Raw genomic sequence first — 23,249 nt, 5'->3', positions numbered from 1 at the left:
ATCATAAAGCACTTCCACTTATACTCTGGATTATTGGTCTTAACCAGTTGTGATTCAGAGACTCGCTTGTGACATTTATTGTTTGGTTGCACATTCTTTGACTTTTATGATTTAATAAAAACCCTCAAAGGCACCTTCTTTTGTCGTGGTCACGCCTTCGGGCATCTGGTTCTACGTTCTTAGCACATGTCTAGGAGTCCTCTCCTACCTCCTAAATTCACGTACCCATCAGCCCCTACAACTGAGGCTTCCAGCTACAGACACCAGTCCTCAGTTGTGACACTAATACTTGTACAGTGTCTTGTGCTAATCGTGCTGCTCAGTGTCAGTTCTCCGTAGTATGATCAGTGCTCAGTATCATCAGTGCTCAGTATCATCAGTGCTCAGTATCACTGCTCATTGTCTAGTGGTTCTCAGTAATACTACATTACTAATACTAGTACAGTGTCTTGTGCTAATCGTGCTGCTCAGTGTGAGTTATCCGTAGTATCATCAGTGCTCAGTATCATCAGTGCTCAGTATCACTGCTCATTGTCTTGTGGTGCTCAGTAATACTACATTACTAATACTAGTACAGTGTCTTGTGCTAATCGTGCTGCTCAGTGTCAGTTCATCAGTGCTCAGTATCATCAGTGCTCAGTATCATCAGTGCTCAGTGGGGGCCCAAACCAACCAGTCATTTCAGCCACAGTTATGTGGCAGACCCTGTCGCTGAAATGATTGGTTTGTTAAAGTGTGCATGTCCTGTTTACACAACATAAGGGTGGGTAGGAGGGCCCCAAGGACAGTTCCATCTTGCACCTCTTTTTTTATTTATCTTTGCATCATGTGATGTTTGGGGACTATATTTTTAAGTGCCATCCTGTCTGACACTGCAGTGCCACTCCTACATGGGCCAGGTGTTTGTGCTGCCCACTTGGGTCGCTTAGCATAGTCATCCTGTGACCTCGGTGCAAATTTTAGGACTAAAAATAATATTGTGAGGTGTGAGGTGTTCAGAATAGACTGGAAATGAGTGGAAATTATGGTTATTGAGGTTAATAATACTATAGGATCAAAATTACCCCCAAATTCTATGGTTTTAGCTGTTTTTGAGTTAAAAAAAAAAAAAAAAAAACGAATCCAAAACGCATCCAAATCCGACAAAAATCTGAAAGGGTGATTTTGCTAAAACGCGTCCGAATCCAAAACACGACCGATCACCCAAATCCAAAACCAAAACACAAAACACGAAAAATGCCTGCTGCACATCTCTATTTATAATTTAGAGTTGATGACTAAGAAAATATGGCCCTCATTCCGAGTTGTTCGCTCGGTATTTTTCATCGCATCGCAGTGAAAATCCGCTTAGTACGCATGCGCAATGTTCGCACTGCGACTGCGCCAAGTAACTTTACTATGAAGAAAGTAATTTTACTCACGGCTTTTTCTTCGCTCCGGCGATCGTAATGTGATTGACAGGAAATGGGTGTTACTGGGCGGAAACACGGCGTTTCAGGGGCGTGTGGCTAAAAACGCTACCGTTTCCGGAAAAAACGCAGGAGTGGCCGGGGAAACGGTGGGAGTGCCTGGGCGAACGCTGGGTGTGTTTGTGACGTCAACCAGGAACGACAAGCACTGAACTGATCGCACAGGCAGAGTAAGTCTGGAGCTACTCTGAAACTGCTAAGTAGTTAGTAATCGCAATATTGCGCATACATCGGTCGCAATTTTAAGAAGCTAAGATTCACTCCCAGTAGGCGGCGGCTTAGCGTGTGTAACTCTGCTAAATTCGCCTTGCGACCGATCAACTCGGAATGAGGGCCTATATTACACAGGGCCTGTAAAATAAACACAAATCATAATTGCATAAATGTTAGCTATTGCTAATAAATGTATACTGCATTTTCAGAATATCGCCTAAATATGTTCACATTTTGTCAGACAGGGAACTCTTGATTTTAGAAGTTTAGAACAGTAAATACTTTTTTATGTACTGCTTTTATAGCTTTACCTGTAATGTTAATATATTGTGGCATAAACACACAAACATTGTAATGTTTATTGATACAATAAAATGAAGTCTTATTTAACTACATAGTGTAAATGACAAAACAGGGTGTAAACTATTGTAACAGATGTCATATACACAATTCAATAGGATTCATCTAATTCAAATTACCTTACTGCACAGGTTCTCAAACTCGGTCCTCAGGACCCCACACAGTGCATGTTTTGTAGGTCTCTTCACAGAATCGCAAGTGAAATAATTAGCTACACCTGTGGACCTTTTAAAATGTGTCAGCGAGTAATTAAAACACCTGTGTACCTCCTGGGTTACCTGCAAAACATGCACTGTGTGGGGTCCTGAGGACCGAGTTTGAGAACCTATGCCTTACTGAATGCAAAGCATACTTGCCTACCTGACCCTCTCCATGAGGGAGAAAATAAGAATTTACTTACCGATAATTCTATTTCTCGTAGTCCGTAGTGGATGCTGGGAACTCCGTAAGGACCATGGGGAATAGCGGCTCCGCAGGAGACTGGGCACATCTAAAGAAAGCTTTAGGATCACCTGGTGTGCACTGGCTCCTCCCCCTATGACCCTCCTCCAAGCCTCAGTTAGGATACTGTGCCCGGACGAGCGTACACAATAAGGAAGGATTTTGAATCCCGGGTAAGACTCATACCAGCCACACCAATCACACTGTACAACTTGTGATCTGAACCCAGTTAACAGCATGATAATAGAGGAGCCTCTAGAAAAGATGGCTCACTACAACAATAACCCGAATTTTTTGGTAACAATAATTATGTACCAGTATTGCAGACAATCCGCACTTGGGATGGGCGCCCAGCATCCACTACGGACTACGAGAAATAGAATTATCGGTAAGTAAATTCTTATTTTCTCTGACGTCCTAGTGGATGCTGGGAACTCCGTAAGGACCATGGGGATTATACCAAAGCTCCCAAACGGGCGGGAGAGTGCGGATGACTCTGCAGCACCGAATGAGAGAACTCCAGGTCCTCCTCAGTCAAGATATCAAATTTGTAGAATTTTACAAACGTATTTGCTCCTGACCAAGTAACTGCTCGGCAAAGTTGTAAAGCCGAGACCCCTCGGGCAGCTGCCCAAGATGAGCCCACCTTCCTTGTGGAGTGGGCATTTTAAGATTTTTGGCTGTGGCAGGCCTGCCACAGAATGTGCAAGCTGAATTGTACTACAAATCCAACGAGCAATCGTCTGCTTAGAAGCAGAAGCACCCAGTTTGTTGGGTGCATACAGGATAAACAGCGAGTCAGATTTTCTGACTCCAGCCGTCCTGGAAACATGTATTTTCAGGGTCCTGACCACGTCAAGCAACTTGGAATCCTCCAAGTCCTTAGTAGCCGCAGGTACCACAATAGGTTGGTTCATGTGAAATGCAGAAACCACCTTAGGTAGAAAATTTGAGGACGAGTCCTCAATTCTGTCCTTTCAGAATGAACTATTAAGTAAGGGCTTTTATATGATAAAGCCGCCAATTCTGACACCCGCCTGGCTGAAACCAGGGCTAACTCGTCACTTCCATGTGAGATATTTTAAGTCCACAGTGGTGAGTGGTTCAAACCAATGTGACTTTAGGAAAACTCAACACAACATTGAGATCCCCAAGGTGCCACTGGAGGCACAAAAGGAGACTGTATATGCAGTACCCCTTTTACAAATGTCTGAACTTCAGGCACTGAAGCCAGTTCTTTTTGGAAGAAAATCGACAGGGCCGAAATTTGAACCTTAATGGACCCTAATTTTAGGCCCATAGACAGTCCTGTTTGCAGGAAATGGAGGAAAACGACCCAGTTGAAATTCCTCTGTAGGGGCCTTCTTGGCCTCACCCCACGCAACATATTTTCGCCAAATGCGGTGATAATGTTTTGCGGTTACGTCTTTCCTGGCCTTGACCAGGGTAGGGATCTTCAGGATCCGGCGTTCAACCGCCATGCCGTCAAACGCAGCCGCGGTAAGTCTTGGAACAGACAAGGCCCTTGCTGGAGCAGGTCCTTTCTTAGAGGTAGAGGCCACGGTTCGTCCGTGAGCATCTCTTGAAGTTCCGGATACCAAGTCCTTCTTGGCCAATCCGGAACCACGAGTATAGTTCTTACTCCTCTCCTTCTTATGATTCTCAGTACTTTTGGTATGAGGGGCAGAGGAGGGAACCCATACACTGACTGGTACACCCACGGTGTTACCAGAGCGTCCACCGCTATTGCCTGAGGGTCCCTTGACCTGGCGCAATATCTGTCTAGTTTTTTGTTTAGACGGGACGCCATTATGTCCACCTTTTGTTTTTCCCAACGGTTTACAATCAGGTGGAAGACTTCTGGGTGAAGTCCCCACTCTCCCGGGTGAAGGTCGTGTCTGCTGAGGAAGTCTGCTTCCCAGTTGTCCACTCCCGGAATGAACACTGCTGACAGTGCTATCACATGATTTTCCGCCCAGCGAAAATCCTTGCAGCTTCTGCCATTGCCCTCCTGCTTCTCGTGCCGCCCTGTCTGTTTACGTGGGCGACTGACGTGATGTTGTCCGATTGGATCAATACCGCCTGACCCTGAAGCAGGGGTTTCGCTTGACTTAGGGCATTGTAAATGGCCCTTAGTTCCAGAATGTTTTTATGAAGAGATGTCTCCAGGCTTGACCATAAGCCCTGGAAATTCCTTCCCTGTGTGACTGCTCCCCAGCCTCGCAGGCTGGCATCCGTGGCCACCAGGACCCAGTCCCGAATGCCGAATCTGCGGCCCTCTAGAAGATGAGCACTCTGCAACCACCACAGGAGGGATACCCTTGTCCCTTGTGACAGGGTTATCCGCTGAAGCATCTGAAGATGCGACCCGGACCATTTGTCCAGAAGGTTCCACTGTGCGTGGAATCTGCCGAATGGGATTGCTTCGTAGGAAGCCACCATTTTTACCCAGAACCCTTGTGCATTGATGCACTGAGACTTGGTTCGGTTTTAGGAGGTTCCTGACTAGCTCGGATAACTCCCTGGCTTTTTCCTCCGGGAGAAGCACCTTCTTTCTGGACTATGTCCAGAATCATCCCTAGGAACAGAAGACAAGTCGTCGGAACCAGCTGCGATTTTTGGAATATTGAAAATCCAATCGTGCTGCCGCAACACTACCTGATATAGTGCTACACCGATCTCCAACTGTTCCCTGGATCTTACCCTTATCAGGGAATCGTCCAAGTAAAGGATAACTAAAATTCCCTTCCTTCGAAGGAATATCATCATTTCGGTCATTACTTCAGTAAAGACCCGGGGTGCCGTGGACCATCCCTACGGCAGCGTCCGAACTGATACAGTTCTGTACCATAACCTGAAATACCCTTGGTGAGAAGGGTAAATTTTGACATGAAGGTAAGCCTCCTTGATGTCCCGAGACATCATGTAGTCCCCTTCTTCCAGGTTTGCAATCACTGCTCTGAGTGACTCAATTTTGAATTTGAACCTCTGTATGCAAGTGTTCAAAGATTTTAGATTTTAGATTTTAAAATCGGTCTCACCGAGCCGTCTGGCTTCGGTACCACAATAGTGTGGAATAATACCCCGTTCCCTGTTGCAGGAGGGGTACCTTGATTATCACCTGCTGGGAATACAGCTTGTGAATGGCTTCCAAAACTGCCTCCCTGTCAGCGGGAGACGTCGGTAAAACAGACTTTTGGAAACGGCGAGGGGAATACGTCTCGAAATCCAATTTGTACCCCTGAAATATTATCTGAAGGATCCAGGGGTCTACTTGCGAGTGAGCCCACTGCGCACTGAAATTCATTGAGAACGGGACCCCACCGTGCCTGAATTTGTAAAGCCCTAGCGTCATACTAAGGGCTTTGCAGCGGCGGAAAAGGGTTTCTGTTCCTTGGAACTGGCTGATCTCTGCAGCCATTTTCCTCTCCCTCTGTCACGAGCAGAAAAGAGGAACCCTTTTGTCCGCTTGCCAACCAGGACTGCGCCTGATAATACGGCGTCTTATTTTGAGAGGCGACCTGGGGTACATCCCCTCTTTTAAGGCAATACTTCCAAATGCCGTTTGGAATCCGCATCACCTGACCACTTTACTGGAATAATTGGACAACGCACTTATACTTGATGCCAGTCGGCAAATATTCCGCTGTGCATCCTGCATATATAGAAATGCATCTTTTAATTGCTCTATAGGCAATAATATACTGTCCTTATCTAGGATATCATATTTCCAGTCAGGGAATCCGACCACGCCAACCCAGCACTGCACATCCAGGCTGAGGCGATTGCTGGTCGCAGTATAACACCAGTATGTGTGTAAATACATTTTAGGATACGCTCCTGCTTTCTATCAGCAGGATCCTTAAGGGCGGCCATCTCAGGAGAGGGTAGAGCCCTTGTTTTTACAAGCGTGTGAGCGCTTTATCCACCCTAGGGGGTGTTAACAAAGGCACCCTAACCTCTGGCGGGAAAAGGTATACTGCCAATAACTTTTTAGAAAATATCAATTGTTATCGGGGGGAAACCCACGCATCATCACACACCTCATTTTATTTCTCAGATTCAGGAAAACTACAGGAAGTTTTTCCTCACCAAACATAATACCCCTTTTTTTGGTGGTATTCATATTATCAGAAAAGTGTAAACTTTTTCCATTGCCTCAATCATGCAATGTGTGGCCCTATTGGAAATCACGGTTGTCTCTTCACCGTCGACACAGGAGTCAGTACCCCTGTCGGCGTCTGTATCTGAGGTAACGGGCGCTTTAGGGCCCCTGTATGAGACGTCTGGACATGCACAAGCTGAGTAGCCGGCTGTCTCAGGTCAACCACTGTCTTTTATACAAAGCTGACACTGTCACGCAATTTCAACAGTACATCCACTCAGCTGTCGACCCCCTAGGGGGTGACAACACAATTTCAGACACTCTACTCCGTCTCCTTATCATTTTTCTCCTCATACATGTCGACACCAACGTACCGACACACAGCACACACACAGGGAATGCTCTGATAGAGGACAGGACCCCACTAGCCCTTTGGGGAGACAGAGGGAGAGTTTGCCAGCACACACCAGAGCGCTATATATATACAGGGATAACCTTATATAAGTGTTTTTCCCTTTATAGCTGCTGTATTGTTATATACTGCGCCTAATTTGTGCCCCCCTCTCTTTTTTAACCCCTTTCTGTAGTGTAGTGACTGCAGGGGAGAGCCAGGGAGCTTCCCTCCAACTGAGCTGTGAGGGAAAATGGCGCCAGTGTGCTGAGGAGATAGGCTCCGCCCCTTTCTCGGCGTCCTTATCATCCTTTTTCTGTATGTTTTGGCAGGGGTTAAATGCATCCATATAGCCCAGGAGTTATATGTGATGCATTTATTTTAGCCATATAAGGTTTTTTTATCGATTTATTGCGTCTCAGGGCGCTTCCCCCCCCCAGCGCCCGGCACCCTCAGTGACCGGAGTGTGAAGTGTGCTGAGAGCAATGGCGCACAGCTGCGGTGCTGTGCGCTACCTTATCTGAAGACAGGATCGTCTTCTGCCGCCGATTTTTCCGGACCTCTTCGCTCTTCTGGCTCTGTAAGGGGGACGGCGGCGCGGCTCCGGTGACCCATCCAGGCTGAACCTGTGATCGTCCCTCTGGAGCTAATGTCCAGTAGCCTAAGAAGCCCAATCCACTCTGCACGCAGGTGAGTTCGCTTCTTCTCCCCTTAGTCCCTCGATGCAGTGAGCCTGTTGCCAGCAGGTCTCACTGAAAATAATAAACCTAAACTAAAACTTTCACAAAGAGCTCAGGAGAGCCCCTAGTGTGCACCCTTCTCGTCGGGCACAGAAATCTAACTGAGGCTTGGAGGAGGGTCATAGGGGGAGGAGCCAGTGCACACCAGGTGATCCTAAAGCTTTCTTTAGATGTGCCCAGTCTCCTGCGGAGCCGCTATTCCCCATGGTCCTTACGGAGTTCCCAGCATCCACTAGGACGTCAGAGAAAATGCTCTGTTCCTGGACTTTCCTGGTAATGTATGATTGTCATCACCTGTGGTGAAATGCCTTTCTTACTAATTAACTAGCTCACCACAGGTGATGGAAATCATACATTACCAGGAAAGTCCAGGAATAGAGCATTTTCTCCCTCATGGAGAGGGTCAGGTAGGCAAGTACGATGCAAAGGTCTAATGGGTTGAAATGAGAACATATCTATTCTGAGTCTGATTGCACCACCTTATTAAATAAGCTTACATCACATTTACAAGTTGCAGCATGGGATAATAAAGTTGATTGGAAGGAATCAACACATCTTATTTGAATAAACTTATGAAGGTGTCATACCGCCATCTACAGGGATGGAACTGTTATTAACTCGCATCCTCTGTTGCAGAAAAAGTAGACATACAGTACACAGTGGAACAGAAATATCTTTATTTTACTGGAGGAATAAACAAAAGTTCCAATTTTATGACACAGTTGTATACTTAATACTTTGAACAATATCTGTATGATTTATATATTTTGCACTTTTATGCAGTATCCTTTAAATATATGACAAGTAAAAATGGAATCAAGCTAAATACAAATAGAGTTAAGTATCACTAGTCAGTGTTTACCAAACTTAGATTTCAAGGTACCCTAATTTAAGGATGTCTGTTCTTGTACAGTTGCCTTAGTTAGTACCTAAGTTACTTTGATTTATTATCTGTGCTCGTCTCGAACATGGATATGCTTAAAACCTGGACTGTTAGGGTGCATTGAGGGCATAATTTGGGAAAATAATCTAAGCTGTGTCCTCATTCTTGTTTGTATGGGCTTGGCATATTTTCAAGTGAGTTTCAGCAAGCACTGATAATTTCATATTGACTAGCTGATGTGCCCAGTTTCAACAGGGCAAAGGTTTGCTGGGCAGAACATTTTACCCCTCTTCACCTTCTTAGGATCCAAATTTGGAAAAATCCCTGCTTAGTGAGTGGCTACAAATAACTGTCACAGTTTACAGACCACCTAGCAGGTGACACCAACTGTCACATTTTCAAGAGCACAATGGTGTTGTATTATAAATGGCAGACAGACGTTTAGTCACATAACTCAAAACAAAGCAACCAGTTACAACATCGATATAATTCGCAAATCTACGGACCAAGAGCTTTAATTTGGTATATGATGTGCCCTGCTTAGACAGGTGAATAAGAGCCACTCATAAAAGTCGTTCTTCTGCTATTAAAATATAGATATTACATATAGGTCTTAATAATTTTCTATATTCTTGCTGTGGTGATTATGTTGTAATTTAACCAGTAACTTTAGTATGCATAGTTGTTAGAGTTGCAAGCATTGCTATCTCTAACAAACACCAAAGGGGGCATTCAATTAGCCTTGAGTCAGCTGGTAGGTGTAAAGGGGGGTACTCACGGAGCGATCGCTGTTTAAAATCTAAGCAATCTGACTAGATTGCTTAGATTTTAAGCAGTGATCTCTCCGTGTGTACCCCTCACAGTGATAGCGATGCGCAGCCCCGCGCATCGCTATCGCTGGTGCTAGATTGGCCTGCATGCAGGCCAATCTAGCGGGTCGCTCTCTTCACCCGGTGGGTGAAATGAGTGCCCCAACCACACTCCCCCCGCCTGCTCAGCACACATCGCGCTGTGCTGAGCGGGGATTTGTACAAAAATGTTGAGGTTGGGGCACGAAGGGGCAAGTTGCAGTGCCGTCACTGGCATTTCCATGCCATTGCAACACCCGTTGTGGCTAACTGAATTGACAGAGTATTGATATGTAATATTTGAAGTAGATACTGTTGTCTCTGGATACCATCTGCTATCTACAGTATAGCTCCGCCTGCTGTACACTGCAGTGCAAACCTGTTTTGACCTAAGCTTACCTTAGTAGTTTCACACCCAATCAGAAGGTCATGCTATGGACTTTAGTTTGTTCACTAGTTACAGTATGTCAAAGCCAGCAATTTATTAAATTTTCTTTAACTTTACTAGGGCATATGGGCTGATTGCAAGAAAGCAAGGTCAGTCTTTATAATTACCTTCATTAATATATGCAGATATCCTCAAATATGAATCTTGTAGTAAAATACTGTATAGTGGTCCGTATAAACATGGGGATCTTATTAGAGGATAATTGAATGAACCACTGCCAGCAGAATATTCACTGGAAACTTAGAGTTTTACTTCAAAGTTTAAACCAGACATAATACGAGATCTATAAAAGGTACCAAATCCACTTTCGGCTTAATGAAGTCTTACTCATATGCCACATACCCGCACATGTTCCAGACACTTGGGTAGCAGACATGCTTACATAGTGCAGATGGAATGGATCAAGCTGTGGTTATGGCCGCTGGTCAATCTTACCTTTAAACTACAGTATATTCAAATCAGTCCCCCTTTTTATTTAAAAATAAAAATTCATACTAAAATATTTTCACTTAGTCACTTAATGAATGCAGTACTCACATATGATCTGTTTGTGGCCATAGAAAATTGGAATTGAAACCTTGATGTTGGTACTAAGTAAGATAGAGAGGGATTTAAGAAAAAACATATAATAGTAATCACAATGAGACTAATGTGGAGGTAAATATCTGGCCAGTGCATAAGCAGAGAAAAGGCCTATGTCAGGCCTTCAGAAGAAACCGCTGCCATGGAGAAATGCGTTAATGGATCTCCCTGCACTGCTTACCCTTCTACACTGCCAGTAACCAGGTTCCCAGGACCTACGTTATTGCCTGTGATCACCGCAAATTGGACTCTCCATCACGTCCATACATCTATAGCTGCGCCCTCCCTCCCCGGCTAACAACTAGAACTGCCACTCCCACCTAGCCGCCGTGCCCTCATCTGTGGAACCGGAGCAACTATCATCCAGGTGGTGAGCTCACGTGGGCGGTGGGGAGGTGGTAGCATAGTGCGAGGTTCCAGATGGCTCACTGTGCTTTTGTCCAGGTGACACTTCATTGTCTGCATCATAAACATTACCTACATGGTACCGGATGGCAGTTGAACTTGACAGCAATTTGGATACAGTTTATTTATACTAAGGAGAAACTTTGTTTCACTGACTCTGCTACACCATTTAACCATTGAATACTTATCCACTTCAGCATTAAAAATAAAGAAGAAGGCCAGTGCGGTTCTGGAGATATGTTATGAATACTAAATGTTTTTATCATTGTCTATAATAAATAACCAATTTTAATCATATGTTTGTTTATGCGCTCCCTTTGATCTTTTAGTTGATATTGTTTTATCGATGGTGACCCCCTACTTCAGTATTGAGTGAGCCGCAGGCCAATCAGGACCTGGGGATGTGGCTTCGCAGGTGTCGGGGAGCGGAGCTATGCTCCATGTCCCAGCACCTAGTTAAAAAACAAAACATTATTAGGAATTAGAGATGAGCGGGTTCGGTTCTCAGACAACCAAACCCCCCTGAACTTCAGGAACTGAGTCCGGCTCAGGACTTCCCACCAGACTCGGGTCCCAGAATGAGGCAAAACATCATCAGCCCGCTGTCGGATTGTCGCGGGTTTTAGATACCATATAAACAGCCGCGCGTCGCCGCCATTTTCACTCCAGACTTGGAGAGTGAGGAAGACAGAAACCTGTCTCTCTCTGTGGGTGGTGGCTTCGGGTGGGGTCAGTGTGTGCTCTCTAGGGGTGCTGGCCTGTCACTGTGGTGTCCCTGTGATGTTATGGGTGCTGTCCTGGCTGTTACTAGTTTTTTATGTGCTGTTATGGGTGCTGCAGTTGTACATGGGTGTTGCTCTCCTGGCTGTTACTGTGTTGTACAGGGGGCAGGGGCACTGTCCTCTTGTATGCTGTGAAAACACAGGGGTGCTGGCCCTGTCTTGTATGCTGTAAAAAATTTTGTGGTGCAGTGAAAATAAATGTACACTGGCCCTGTCTTGTGTGCTGTAAAAATTCAAGGGTGCAGTGAAAATAAATGTACACTGGCCTTGTCTTGTATGCAGTACAAATTCAGGGGTGCAAGGAAAATAAATGTACACTGGCTCTGTCTTGTATGCTGTAAAAATTCAGGGGTGCAGTGAAAATAAATGTACACTGGCCCTATCTTGTATACTGTAAAATTACAGGGGTGTTGTTCAAATACAGGGGTGCTGATCCTGTCCTGTATGCTGTAAAAATACAGGGGTGCTGTTGTTAAAAAAAAGTACATTGGCCCTGTCCTCTATGCTGTAAATACAGGGGTGCTGTTGTTAAAATAAAAGTACACTGGTCCTGTCTTGTATGCTGTAAAATGACAGGGGTGCTGTGAAAATAAAGGAGCACTGTTCTGTGTGCTGTAATAAAAAAGGGGTGCTGTCCTGCGAAAAGTAGAACAAAACTTTGGATGAAAAAATAGTGGAAGATCAGGAACCACTTCCAGTTCTTAGTACTAGTGCTGAAGCTGCTGCTGCCACCAGTCATGACATTGAGGATGCAATTCCATCAACGTCGTCTGCTAAGGCCGATGCCCAATGTCATAGAGGGCATGTAAAATCCAAGAAGCAAAAATTAATAATCAGAAAAAAAAAGAAATTATCTGATGAGAAACATAAAATTGGCAATATGCCATTCACGACACGAAGTAGCAAGGAAAGGCTATGTTCATGACTGGTGGTTCAGCTTCTCATGAGGATGGAAGACCTCCTCCCTCTCGAAATTTAAAAAAAAATTAAACTTGTTAAAACACAGAAAAAACAACTGTGCATTCAGAGATATCACAAATCCCCAATGTGAGTCCAAGAGTGTCCGTGGTTGCAAAGTCTAGGTCTGACCTTCTCAAGACTGTATGGAAGGAGGAGGCACCTTCTACCATTTGCACGCCCCCTGCAAGTGCTGGGAGGAGCACTGCCAGTCCAGTTGCTGATATTGAGATTGAGTATGTTACTGTAGAAGTACACAAGGATGAGTAGGAGATTGATGTAGCTGGCGTTGAGGAGGAAGTTGACGATGAGGATTCTGATGGTGATGTGGTTTGTTTGAATAAGGCACCAGTGGAGACAGTTGTTGTCCATGGGGTGAAAAAGCCCATTGTCATGCCTGGGCAAAATACCAAAAAAGCCACCTCTTCGGTGTGAAATTATTTTTCCACAAATCCGGCAGACAGGTGTCAAGCCATGTGTTGCCTTTGTCAATCCAGAATAAGTAGGGGTAGGGATGTTAACCACCTAAGTCACCATGTTGCAAAGCGGATTACTGAGGCCATAACACCTATGCTGGTGTTAGACGTGCGTCCGGTATCCGCAATTGGTGCAGTGGGATTTAGACAGTTGATGGATGTACTGTGTCTCCCTGGTACCAAATCTTGTCTAGATTCCACTTTACTAGGCAAGCGATTCCCAGACTGTACAGGGACATTAAGAAAAGTGTCCTCAGTGTCCTGAAAAATGCAGTTGTACCCACTGTCCACTTAACCACGGACATGTGGACAAGTGGAGCAGGGACTACATGACTGTGACAGCCCACTGGGTAGATGTATTGCTTCTGCAGCAACAACAGCAGTGGCACCAACAGCAGCATATCACAAACACCCACTCGTTCCTAGGCAGGCTATGCTGTGTATCACTGGTTTCAGTAAGAGGCAAACTGCTGACAACCTCTTACGGAAACTGAGAGACATCATTGCACAATGGCTTACCCCACTTAGACTCTCCTGGGGATTTGTGATATCTGACAACACCGCCAATATTGTGCATGCATTACATCAAATTCCAGCATGTCCCATGTTTTGCACATACAATTAATTTGGTGGTGCAGAATTTTTTTGAAAAACGACAGGTGCGTGCAGGAGATGCTATCAGTGGGCCTAAAAATTGCGGGCCATTTTCAACATTCAGCGACTGCATGCCAAAGACTGGAGCGACAGCAAACACTCCTGAACCTACCCTGCCATCACCTGAAGCAAGAGGTGGTAACAAGGTGGAATTCAACACTATATATGCTTCCGAGGATGGAGGAGCAGCAAAAGGCCATTCAAGCCTATACATCCACCTATGATATAGGCAAAGGAGGGGGAATGCACTTGACTCAAGTGCAGTGGAGAATGATTTCCGTGTTGTGCAAGGTTCTCCACCCCATCGAACTTGCCACACGTGAAGTCAGTTCAGACACTGTCAGCTTGAGTCAAGTCATCCCCCTCATCAGGCTTTTGCAGAAGCTGCTGGAGAAATTGAAGGAGGAACTAAGATGGAGAGATTCCGCTAAGTATGTGGGACTTGTGGATGGAGCCCTTCATTTGCTTTGCCAGGATTCAAGGGTGGTCAATCTGTTGAAATCAGAGCACTACATTTTGACCACCGTGCTCGATCCTAGGTTTAAAGCCTACGTTGTATCTCTCTTTCCGGCGGACACAAGTCTGTCCAAAGACCTGCTGGTGAGAAAATTATCAACTCAAGCGGAACGTGACCCGTCAACAGCTCCTCATTCATTTTCTCCCGCAACTGAGGCTGCGAAGAAAATAATAAAATTTCCTAGCCCACCCGCTGGCAGTGATGCAGGGCAAGTGCTGACATCTGGTCTGGACTGACGGAGCTGCCAACAATTACTGACATGTCTACTGTCACTGCATATAATGCTGTCACCGTTGAAAGAATGGTGGAGGATTATATCGGTGACAGCATCCAAGTAGGCATGTCAGATAGTCCGTATGTATATTGTCAGTAATAAGAGGCAGTTTGGACGCCCTTGCACAAACTGGTTTTATTTTACCTAAGTTGCCCCCCTCCAGTGTGTACTCCAAAAGAGTGTTTAGTGCAGCCGGTAAAATTGTCAGCGATCGGCGTAGGAGATTACTTCCACAAAATGTGGAAAAGATGCTGTTCATTAAAATGAATGATAAATTCCTCCAGGAAGACCTTTACCAACAATTGCCTCCAGAAAGTACACAGGGACCTGTGATGGAGGATTCCAGTGGGGACGAATTAATACTGAAAGGGGTGAGGAATTGGAGGATGAGGATGACATCTTTCCTCTGTAGAGCCAGTTTGTGGAAGGAGAGATTAATTGCTTCTTTTTTGGTGGGGGGATAAACTGACATCCTGTCTGATACTGCAGTGCCATTCCTAGATGGGCCACGTGTTTGTGACGCCCACTTGTGTCGCTTAGCTTTGTCAACCATTTCAGAGTTAGTAGCACAGCGAAAGTCAAATAAAAAAGGGAAGTAACTTTGGGGGTAATTCCAAGTTGATCGCAGCAGGAAATTTTTTAGCAGTTGGGCAAAACCATGGCCCTCATTCCGAGTTGTTCTCTCGGTAAAAATCTTCGCATCGCAGCGATTTTCCGCTTAATGCGCATGCGCAATGTCCGCACTGCGACTGCGCCAAGTAAATTTGCTAAGCAGTTAGGAATTTTACTCACGACTTTTTCATCGTTCTGGCGATCGTAATGTGATTGACAGGAAATGGGTGTTTCTGGGCGGAAACAGGCCGTTTTAAGGGCGTGTGGGGAAAAACGCTACCGTTTCCGGAAAAAACGCAGGAGTGGCCGGAGGAACGGAGGAGTGTCTGGGCGAACGCTGGGTGTGTTTGTGACGTCAAACCAGGAACGACAAGCACTGAACTGATCGCAGATGCCGAGTAAGTCTGGAGCTACTCAGAAACTGCTACGAGGTGTGTAATCGCAATATTGCGAATACATCGTTCGCAATTTTAAGATGCTAAGATTCACTCCCAGTAGGCGGCGGCTTAGCATGAGCAAATCTGCTAAAATCCGCTTGCGAGCGAACAACTCGGAATGAGGGCCCATGTGCACTGCAGGGGAGGCAGATTTAACACGTGCAGAGAGAGTTAGATTTGGGTGTGATGTGTTCAATCTGCAATCTAATTTGCAGTGTAAAAATAAAGCAGCCAGTATTTACCCTGCACAGAAATAAAATAACCCACCCAAATCTAACTCTCTCTGCACATGTTATATGTGCCTCCCCTGCAGTGCACATGGTTTTGCCCAACTGCTAAAAGAATTCCTGCTGCGATCAACTTGGAATTACCCCCTTTGTTCCTGGGCAAAACCATGTGGCACTATGGGGGGTGTAAAATGTACAGAGAGATTTAGATCTATGAGGGCTGCGTCCAAACCAAATTGCCCTATAATATAAGCTGTCCAGCATGTGTGGGCTACATGCTAAAGCAGCCAGTACTTACCCTGCACACATTAAGACAAAGTAAATGTATTTGCACCCCTTGCATTACAACATGGTCTGTCTAGGTGTAAAGTTACTTGCTGTTTTTGCTGTGCTTCCTAAATCAGAATCAGCCCTAGTGTATGGTAACATGCTAATGGGCCTATTTATCCTGTGGGATATTTCCTAAAAAAAAAAAAATTTTTGGTGTGGTACCCACAAATATTAAGTGTCTCCCAGATGTACTATGGAGGGCTTGCAGCAGATATCTCCAATATTTGCAGTGATCCCTCCAATGGAAGCTGGTGTGCCGGATTTACCAAGCTTAGCACCGATAGGTAATATCCCTATGTAGCCTGTAGGATACTATTTTACTAATTTTTATTTAGAGGCATCCTCCGGATGCCTTGATGTTAGCCCCTGGTTACGCAGCAGACGCCGGCCTATGGCCATGCACGCTGAGTTTATGCCACAGACCTGACCAGGAAGCAGTGTGATAGCATTGAACTATCACACTGCTTTCAGCTTTTCGCCACTGGCTCTTATCTGAGCCGATCTCCACAAAAGAGAAATATAGTAAATTTTCGTGAAATAATATTCATTTTCATGTTGTGAATTTACTAAGAAACATGTATCACATCTGCATAAAATAGCTGGAAAGCAGTGCTTGTCATCACTTCCAAGTTCAACTGAATATATGGACATTTTGAGAGGTGAAAATGTTCTGTACTTCCTCACAAGGCCTGGAACACCTTGTAGTTTCATCATTACTTCCATCAGCTCTTATAATATAGTATTACCAAATATTATTGTTTTATTGATTTAGGTCCAATAGCTACAGATATTTTTCAGTCCCACCCAACAGGAAATTATCTTATTTGCAGAAGCTGTTATATAAAACTCATTTCTGGCATTGCAAAACGTGCATCCCCCTGCTACTACGTATGTGATTAAAATCTGGGGAAGGCACACAGGACTATAGATAGATATATACAGTATACAAGAAGAAGTAGTGTATTTGATAATTGGCTATCCACCCATGTATTACGCCTGTATATAAGGTTTGCCACTGTCTTCCTGCCCATACTCGCTGCACTTTGTGACCAGTTAGGAGTGAAATAGTCTAATTGGGCATCAGAATCACAACATGTAGGAGCATATATCCTATAACCTGTACCTGTATCATGATATTGCCAAATTACACAACTGTTGCTATAACACCATGTACTTCTGAAAATGAGTCTATTAACAAAGACCCACTGAAAATAAAAAATAATTTCACTTGCATCCGGGGTTGTTAATCACAGGATAGTGTGTTCTGCTGCGGCTTGTCTGTATGCCAAGGAATAGTCAAATAATCAAACTGCAGATGTTGGTAGGAAAAAAAAGCCCTGTCTATATTTAAACAGTGGCAGGATTCCAAACAGCCAGAGAAAATGTGCTCTCAACATTAGAAGAATGTAATGCCCTCCCTGTTTTCTTAGCGAACAGTATATAATAAGCAGACATTTGTATTGATCAAAGACATGTTCCATGGATGAATATGTCAAATTTACTTTTAAACTTAAGCAATTCATTGTGCATCCCCATTTCTCCATTGATTATTATATAGCTAATGATGCCACATGACCTTGGAAAATGTGGACTAATCACACAGCGGTATAGTTCTTGGGTCTATTTATTATTTTCTTCACATCCTAATGCCATATTTGCCTACCTGACCCTCTCCATGAGGGAGAAAATGCTCTGTTCCTGGACTTTCCTGGTAATGTATGATTGCCATCACCTGTGGTGAGCTAGTTAATTGATAAGAAAGGTGTTTCACCACAGGTGATGGCAATCATACATTCCCAGGAATGTCCAGGAACAGAGCATTTTCTCCCTCATGGAGAGGGTCAGGTAGGCAAGTATGCCTAATGTGGGCCATATATCTATGGACAGATTCCCCTGATCTTCTGATCAGCAATCCAATCTGCCAATCAGCAGACTCCTATCAGAGATTTGATGGGGTGTTGGCAAAATACAGCATGTTAAAAATGACAGACTCACCTATACTGAGCATTTTGGGGTCGGAATCAGTGAATCAAGTATTTCCAACATGTGAATTAGCCTGATACACTGCTGATTCATGCACCTCTTAAGAGTTTGTCATAAGCTGTTATTGATATGATTGTAAAATGTGTTTTATTACAATATAAAAAAATACTGAGCAAAATGATTACTGCATAATAAAAATATATAATAATAATACATTGTTAATCATATAATTCCAATTACAAGCATTGGCTACTATGGGTCTGAGGCAGAGGTGGAAGTAATGAGGCTTACATTGCAAAGAATCGAGTATGGAAAACTGTGTACATTGGCCCTCATTCCGAGTCGTTCGCTCGGTAATTTTCATCGCATCGCAGTGAAATTCCGCTTAGTACGCATGCGCAATAATCGCACTGCGACTGCGCCAAGTAATTTTACAATGAAGATAGTATTTTTACTCACGGCTTTTTCTTCGCTCCGGCGATCGTAGTGTGATTGACAGGAAATGGGTGTTACTGGGCGGAAACACGGCATTTTCGGGGCGTGTGGATAAAAACGCTACCGTTTCCGGAAAAAACGCAGGAGTGGCCGGAGAAACGGGGGAGTGTCTGGGCGAACGCTGGGTGTGTTTATGACGTCAAACAAGGAACGACAAGCACTGAACTGATCGCAGATGCCGAGTAAGTCTGAAGCTACTCTGAAACTGCTAAGTAGTTTGTAATCGCAATATTGCGAATACATCGGTCGCAATTTTAAGAAGCTAAGATACACTCCCAGTAGGCGTAGGCTTAGCCTGAGCAACTCTGCTAAATTCGCCTTGCGAGCGATCAACTCGGAATGAGGGCCATTAGTCCGTAAGCATCTTGAGATCTGGCTGCCTCTGCTTGTGCTCCTAGTGCACTACTAGTCACCATCCTCATCCTCATTGAGTAATTGTACGTGCCCTATGCTCTGTGTATCTAGTACACACACTCTATGATTGGATGGTTACTTGGTTTGAAATGTGGAATAAACGTGATAAGTATGTTCCACTGTGGAATGCACTGGGTATTTACTCTATGCTAAGCACCCAGATTGGTGTGTGTAATATCATGGGACATCATCTACGGTAAGTTCTTTGTACACTTGTAGGTCATCATACAGTTATGCAGAGATGTTAAGTAATGGGTCATTGGTGACGGTTAAGTTTCACTGTTTCTTGGGAAAGGTTTAAATAGGGACATTCTATAGGGTGATTAAGGGTTGATGCCTTTGGAAGTCTGGTGAGTTTTCTTTTTTCAATTACTATTAGTGTAATTCTAAAGTGTTAGTCTAAAGATTAACTACAGGAGCTACAAGTGAGTGAGCTACAAGTGTGGCTGCCAACATGGAATAGAAAGTATGTTTGTGAAAACCTATATGGTCATGCGAGCAGAGCCGGCCCTAACCAATATGATTCCCTAGGCAAGATTTTGGCTGGTGCCCCCTAGCACCGCCGCTAGTTCTGCAGGAGATACCTGGCATGAGCCAGCTGGCAGCTCTGCTAACGTCGGGCGCCTTTTGTTTATGAAAATGCATCTTATTTGCATTACTATGTGGCTAGGATGCACAAGCAGCTTCTGCTGATTAAAATGATATGCAGCATGTCTATATTCTGTGTGCGACTGCGGCTGTATATGCATACGAAATGCTACATTACAGTGATTTGCAGGAATACACTGCAACGTAGCATTTCATATGCAGATACAGCCGTAGTCACACACAGAATATAGGCATGCCGCATATCATTTTAATCAGCAGAAGCTGCTGGTGCCCCTAAGCATACCAAATGCCCTAGGCATTTGCCTAGTTTGCCTATGCCTAAGGCCGGCTCTGCATGCGAGTATATATGTGATTTATAAACATATAATTTACAGTGTAACTGTAAACAGAAATCAAGTTGGCAGCCATGCATTCCAGACATGTCCAGTGCTGAAGCTCCGCAGACACAGTCCAGTGCTGTGTTCTTCAGACACAGTGTGCTGAAGAACTCAGAGCCAGTTGCCAATTTACCAATGCAATTTCCTGAGGGCTTAGTATTGAAGAGGTCTGGATTGGTCTGCGGACTGATTACATATTTTGGGTAAGCAAACATATCAAGTTTATCTGAGTTACATGTTTGTATGGTATTCGGTTAAGAGGCCGTCTGTCGGGATCCCAGCATTCAGAATACCAACGCTGTAATCCCAACACCCGTCAGAATGTCGATGCCAGAATCCCGACAGGGTCAGGAGACTGTAAGTATAGTGGACAGGTTAGGGTTAGGACAGGGGGGAGGGTTTAGTTTTAGGTGATACCCGGGGGCAGTTAGGGTTAGGGCGGGTCTGGCATGTTAGAGCTAGGCTGTAGGGAGATGGAGTTAGGGTGTTAGAGTGTTCCCTGTTCATTTGAATATGTTTATATATTAGATAAAAGCTCAAAAAGAGAGCACTAGTAGTGCAGTGTTTTGAAATACTTGGAATCCATTGTAATAGCCAAGCACTGTGTACTAAAGATAATGCTAGGAGAGCTTATCTAGACTTATTTCCTGGACCGCTATCCATGACATTCCTGATGTAGATCCTAAGAATGAAAGACAAATCTGCTCAAAGACTGACTTCTTTTCTATTTGAGTTTATGGAGATACGCGTCATGCCTTCAAAACGGAGGCATGTCACCCCCCCCCCCCCCCCCGTTTTGAAGGCATGAAGGGTCCAGGAAGTCTGTGTCCGACGACGCAGACCCTGGACACGTATCTTCATATACGCAAATAAAAATGAGGACAGTCTTTGAGCAGATTTACCTTTCATTCTAGTAATCTACATCAGGAATGTCATGGGTCTGGTAAAACGCAGCTGACGGGGCTGCAAGCGACACCGCAAAACCTGTTCTGCACATGCACAGAACGGGTCTTGCGTCTGTGCAGACAGACCCCAAACATTTGTACGAAAACCAGCGTGTTTGCATACAAATATGAATTAGGCCATATGTCTGCCAAAGTACTGACAATAAATTAGCCCATTAAACTTTTCTTCAGACCTTTCTCAAAGGACAATTTTGAGAATTATTAAGTACAGCACATATATGAAGAATGGTTGTACAATTCTATTTGAATTTTTTTTTTAGATAAAATTATTAACATAAAAACATAGCAAACTTGTGGACTGGTTTCTTTAGCCTTTGAATGTGTTTAATTATGGCACATTGGATGCAGTCAGGATGCCAGCAGACAGAATCCCGGTGCTGGAATCCTAATACGCAGCCAAAGTGGGGGAGCCGGAACTCCGACATCAGCTGAAATGTCGATGCCGGAATCCCGACACCTGGCATCCAAATCGTAAGTATGCACTCCACTGTAGTGTTAGTCCACAGGGGGTTGTTTGTGTGTTAAGTTTAGGCACCCCTGAGGATGGTTAGGGATAGGCTGTGGGGAAGGGAGGGTTTGGGTTAGTCTGTGGCGAGAGAGGGTTTAGGCAACCCGGACGATACCAAACTATGTAAGGTTATAAATTCGGAGGGCGATGCTGTGTCTCTTCAGAATCACTTATTTAAATTGGAAGCATGGGAAGCAAAATAGAGAATGAGTTTCAATACAGACAAGTGTAAGGTAATACACTTTGGTAGCAAGAACATAAATACCACCTACATGATAAATGGGGTAAAACTAGGGGTTTCTGTACTGGAAAAATACTTAGGTGTTCACATAGATAATAAACTGAGCAGTAGTAACCAAAGTAGGATTGCGGGCAAGAAGGCTAACAAGGTATTGGCATGTATGTATACAGCAGGGAATTGATGCAAGGGATGAGAGTGTTATATTCCCATTATATAAATCCCTAGTGAGTCCACATCTCGAATACTGTGAACAATTATAGGCACCATACTATAAAAAGGATATCCTGGAACTAGAAAAGGCTCAGAGGAGGGCGAGCAAACTGATTAGGGGGATGGAGATGCTGGAATACGAGGAAAGGCTTGCTAGGCTAGGCATGTTTACACTGGAAAAGAGGAGACAATAAACAGAGCTTGCGGGGGATCTGTTTTTGGTAAGATCAACTCAGAGGACACATGGACATCCACTTAGGTTAGAAGAGAGGAGATTTCTCACACAGAGGCAAAAAGGTTTCTTCAGAGTAAGGACAATACGTGTTTGGAATTCCCAGCCAGATAGAGTAGTAATGGCGGACTCGGTTAATACTTTTAAGAATGGGCTAGATAAATTACTAATGGATAAGGATATACAGGATTATGGTGGATAGATCACGCACTATAGTTAAAAAAAAAAAGAGAGAGAAATAAACAAAACACCTGACTTTCACAACAGATAAAATGAGTCCTAAAAATAATACAGTGTAGGAGACCACAAATAGGTTGAACTCGATGGGCAAATTGTCTTTTTTCAAACTCATAGACTATGTAACACTGTGGAGGGTTAGGGTTAGGAAGCAGAGGGGGGGGGGCTAGATTCAGGCTGCGGGTAGGGAGGGTTAGGGGGGTATTGGGTGAGGGTAAGTATACTTACATACCCCCTGTTGGGATTCTATCAATTGGTATTTGATCCGCTGGCATCCCGAATGCCAGCCCGGCTACAATTGTTAGATAAAGAGACTTAAATGTCACATGTTATCAGTCTCACTGGCCTGAGGACAGTCTATTGTTTGGCGAGTTGTTCTGACGAGTTTGCAGACAGTTTACAGCTCGCTGCCTGCTATATCTGGAGGGCGCGTCGCAGTCGAAACAGTTAAGGTGAGTTTGTATTACAGATGGAGCCACGCTAGTCGTGGCTCCGTCTGTGACTAGACGCACCCGCCCCGGGCATGCCTACTGCCGAGAGCATCTCCATCCGGACAGAGACGCTCACAATGGGAGAATTTCTGTGCACTCCCGGCGTGACTAGGTGGACGGATCGCCTAGTCACGCCGGGAGTGCACGCCTGCGATGGAGCCGCCTCAGATGAGCGCGGCTCCATCTGTACAAACAGCGACTCCTGTCTTGCCAGATACATGCTGGAAATTATGCCGCTTTCCCAACTCACACCATATTACATTTACATATAGAGTGATAAGCACTGCTATGCTGATGTCTATTACATGAGTGCAAGCACCTGGGCTCTGAGTCGGA

The sequence above is a fragment of the Pseudophryne corroboree genome, chromosome 6 (genome assembly GCF_028390025.1).
Source record: "Pseudophryne corroboree isolate aPseCor3 chromosome 6, aPseCor3.hap2, whole genome shotgun sequence".
NCBI classification, from domain to species: Eukaryota; Metazoa; Chordata; class Amphibia; order Anura; family Myobatrachidae; genus Pseudophryne; species Pseudophryne corroboree.
The sequence above is the reverse complement of the archived record's forward strand: the minus strand, read 5'-3'. Positions refer to the sequence as shown.